This window comes from Rutidosis leptorrhynchoides, chromosome 8 (genome assembly GCF_046630445.1).
Source record: "Rutidosis leptorrhynchoides isolate AG116_Rl617_1_P2 chromosome 8, CSIRO_AGI_Rlap_v1, whole genome shotgun sequence".
NCBI lineage: Eukaryota > Viridiplantae > Streptophyta > Magnoliopsida > Asterales > Asteraceae > Rutidosis > Rutidosis leptorrhynchoides.
Genome location: NC_092340.1, coordinates 240,874,598 through 240,878,254, shown reverse-complemented (window position 1 = coordinate 240,878,254; position 3,657 = coordinate 240,874,598). Strand labels below are relative to the sequence as shown.

Below are 3,657 nucleotides of genomic sequence, written 5' to 3'. Positions count from 1 at the left end.
TCCGTGCAACGCACGGGCTCTTAAAGGCTAGTTAACTGATATTTACACCTCACAAAGTATCACTCCTACTATTATGGAGGAGGTTGCTGATCATTCCACCAACCCATAATCCGCGATTTCCTATCTAAACGTTTATTATAATTATAATTTACATTTATATTTACATTTACATTTACAATAACTATATTAGCCAACACCAATGAATATTACTCGGGTGATAACAACCACCTCCATATCACCGGTACCGTCACATCCCCGTCGCCTTCTTCGCCTTATAACAACCACCATCAAGGTCGCCCCCTCCATTTCTGTGTTTTTTGTTGCCCAAAACCATGCTATTTTCATAACTTTGGTTTAGGGATTTATTAATTTCCGGTATATCATCACCATCACCGGCGCATCCACCATCGTATTCTTCCCCGATATCGTCTTCCAGGTAACACATGTACTTCCACTTCACTATTTTCATCGTTAATTATTAACAAAACCATTCGTCGTCGGTCTTTTCTAGGTTTTTTACGCCTGAAAAAAAGAAGATTGCTTTCCGGTATGTAATATGTTTAAGCTTTTTTTTTTTTTTTTTTTCATATATGTTAAGTGTTAACGCTGGCGACTCCGATTTTCTATTTTGTTTATACATCTTTGAAGGTCTGTATTATTAAGTTTGTTATTTCATGAATTTACTACGCTGATAAACTAATAAGCTTACCAGGGTTCTCATATGGTGCAGGTCTTTTGATTATTTCCTGCCTAACTCACTATATAGTAAGATTTTTTTTTTTTTTTTTTTTTTTCTCTATTAATGGTTGTAGTTTACGTGTCTTTTTGTTATTCATACATCTTGCCAATGTTTTAGTGACAGATGTCTCATATCCTATAATTATTAGGGTAACATTGATATTGACAAAAGGTTGTTAACATCTGCATTTTTTACTTTTTGTGATGTGTAACATTTGGTTTATATAGTGATTTGTAATATTTTATTTGAAGGGAATTAGGATTGGAACAGTGTAGGTGAAAAAGATGAGAAAAGAGTGTAATAAATTGGACAAGTTGGACTTCATTATTCAAGAATGTTGTGAGCTATCAACTGATGTTGTGGACGAAAGTGATCCTGATTTAGATGAACCGCAAATTGAATGTTTGTCGCAGGATGTTGATGCCATTAGATAAGACTATCCAAATGAAAAATGTTTTATGCCCTTCGTTTATTTGTAGTTTGTTTGAGATTTATGAAACATGAACAAATTATCCTTACAGTTAATTGCCTTATTAACAGATATCGAGGAAATATATTTTATGGTCTCTGTTTGTTTGTAGTTTTTTTTTAAATACCAATATTGAGGGTAGATTCTGAATATAGATGAACAACGAGTTTGGTGGTACAACACGTGCACAACTTGCAATGAAGAGTTAGAAGACATTCGAACTGGGCTTGACTGCACCAATCATGATCTACAGCCCGACAATCACAGGTTAGTTGCTTAACAAACAATTTTCGAAACTACAGATAAGAAACTCTATATTAACAAACAATATTTTTTAGAGACAGTTTCAAGCTCATCTTGACGACTTGACAGACAACACAACAGAGGCTTCGTTGATATTTTTTGAAGATGCAGGAAGAGAACTCATCGCTCAACCATGCTACACACTTATTTCACAAATCGAACCCTACAATTGAAAAGAACTTCCAGAAGCCATGAAAGCCTTGCGAGGAACTACACATATTTTCCAATTCCAGTACGGTTCTTCATACCCAATTAAACCACAAAAATTCATCGCCATACACGTCTTTGCAACATCTACAACTTCCACTGAAAACTAAGGCTCAAACAAACACTATTGCTTTTTTACACACGGAAAAGTGTTCACAGTTATCGATTATAATATTTGTTTTCAGTGATTTTGAAGGTTCTTATGGAAGCACAATCTGAGCTTTCAATGGGATTTGATCAAACAAACACTATTGCTTTGCACATGTCTTCTTTTAAGCCCATATTGAGGTGGTGAAGTTTCTTTTGGAGAAAAATAGTAAAATGGCAACTATTGCAAAAAGCAACCTTATTACCCCTTTACATTCGTGTGCATGAAAGGTTCATTTGGATGTGATGAAAGCACTTTTAGAAAAAGTACCGGAATTGCTACAAGAGCCGATAAAATAGGTCAAACTGCTCTTCATATGGTTGCTAAGGGACAAAGAGTTGACATTATTAACGAGCTTATAACAGCGGATAATGGGATGTTGAATATGGTGGATAAAAAGGAGAACACTGCATTTCATATAGCTACACGAAAGGGTCGAAAAGAGGTAGTTAAAATATCGATTATACTTGCATTTCTATGATGTTTGACTTTGACTTTTGAGGTCATTTACAAGTTTGTAGTGTTATTTTTTCCAGATACTTTGAAGTTTTGTACCAAAATTTGCCCATTTCTTGATTATGCTATGTATAAAAGTAAATGAATTGATACAGTTATTTCTTAAAGAGTAACATAGTTGAGCTTTTAGAAAGTTGACTTTGACTTTTGAGTTCAAATAACTAATTTTAGGGTTAATGTCAAGTGCTACTTGGGCTGCTGCTAAATGCTTTTGGGAGCCAAGGAAGTCTTTGCTGCCACTACAGGTAAGAAGTTGATCATGCCAATTGTAACAGCTTTTCTATGCACTTTTGTGTATTTATAATACCTTTATGTAATAGTTTCATAAGTATTTTTTTAAACACGTAACGAAATTGTGTTCTATGACGAAAATGTGTTCACCGCGGCAACGCGCGGTTGACCAAACGCTTGTTTTATTAAACAGAATAAGACAATTAATTTTTTTGTAAATTAGTGTTAGACTAATATGCCCTTAATTCTCTTAATTGCTCTATCACTTTGTATTAGACATGTGTCAATAAATGAGTGGCATCTTAATCTAAAATACTCTTATTTTATCATCTTCTTCATTACGCTTCCTCCTTTGTCTGCAACCAAACAAAAAACAAGGGAAAAAAAAATAGAAAATAAAAAAAGAAAATGAAAAAGAAAATAAGAAAGAAAAGAAAAAAAAAAAAAAAATTTTTTTTTTTTAACGGTTCCTCCCTTTCACCATCGCCTGGCTAACGATGAAACCCGACGCCGACGTTTAACGGCTAATTAACGGCCGGCCGGAGTGGAGATTCCCACCGTCCCCACCGTTAAATATGTTTAACGCCGAAAAAAAGCTCCGACTCCTGGAGCTCTCATATGTTTCATTCCTTATTTAACGATACACATTTTCTAAATCATATATAATCAATCGACAAATAGTCCACAGTTGTGTATTTTGCAAGCGATTTTTTTAATTTGATTATCGCCAACTATTATTCTACAATTCTTCTGAATTTCACCATTCTATATATCGTTAGTTGCTAGATAGTAAAAAAACTACCATGCCATTATGTGTATCTTTAAATCTTTATTGCTTAATCGTAAAATTTAAAATGAATGTACAAATGGTCTTCAAGCTAGTAGACGAAGTTGGATGCAAAATTAAAAATTGTAGACACCAAAATAACACAAATCAATTAATACCCCTTCACATTCAAAATCCAATCAAAACCCAACATAAATACTAAATAATGTAATATAAACAAAAAACATGGTTGACATTCAAAATCCAATCGAAAAACT

General features: G+C 33.7%; 1 long non-coding RNA gene across 4 annotated transcripts; it reads left to right on the top strand.

Moving 5' to 3' along the window:
- The first annotated feature begins 231 nt into the window (after positions 1–231).
- On the top strand, positions 232–2,858 carry LOC139861371 (uncharacterized). Of its 4 annotated transcripts, none has more exons than XR_011763736.1 (7): positions 232–436; positions 512–547; positions 731–765; positions 857–910; positions 999–1,475; positions 1,547–2,311; positions 2,554–2,858. It is a non-coding gene; the product is annotated as an uncharacterized lncRNA (long non-coding RNA). The 4 variants fall into 4 exon arrangements; XR_011763735.1 differs by having other exon boundaries at positions 991–1,475; XR_011763734.1 differs by lacking the exon at positions 857–910.
- Positions 2,859–3,657: the final 799 nt, after the last annotated feature.